Consider the following 476-nt stretch of genomic DNA (forward strand, 5'->3'; position numbering starts at 1 on the left):
AAAAAACACAAAATAAATAAAAACTTATTTATCAGTGCCAACGCATTGACCAAAATTTCATGCCTTCATCAGGCCTAATAACAAAAAACAAGATAACAATCAATGAATAAAAGGATATATAGAATGATTATAACATAAGAAAATAACTAACATTATGGATACATAAACAATGTTCAGAGACATGAATAATTTAAGTATTATAAGAAAATAGAAGCTATTTGAGAAGAATAATATTAAAATTAAGAATTAGGAAAGAACAGATAGTAAAACACATATGAAAATCTAGTTAGAAATTTCATTATTTTATTATCTGCTCTTATCTGGCCGAAACATTTGCACTAATAATTTTTTTTAAATAATTTATTTATTGATATTTACAAGTGTATACACATATATAAAACAAGTAAATTTGCTGTAGGTGACATAGTAACATGATAAAAACATGTGGAGAATCTACCCACTGATAGAACTCCAAT

Source organism: Halyomorpha halys, unplaced genomic scaffold, assembly GCF_000696795.3.
Source record: "Halyomorpha halys isolate HHAL.00 unplaced genomic scaffold, Hhal_1.1 Scaffold3321.1, whole genome shotgun sequence".
Lineage (NCBI taxonomy): Eukaryota > Metazoa > Arthropoda > Insecta > Hemiptera > Pentatomidae > Halyomorpha > Halyomorpha halys.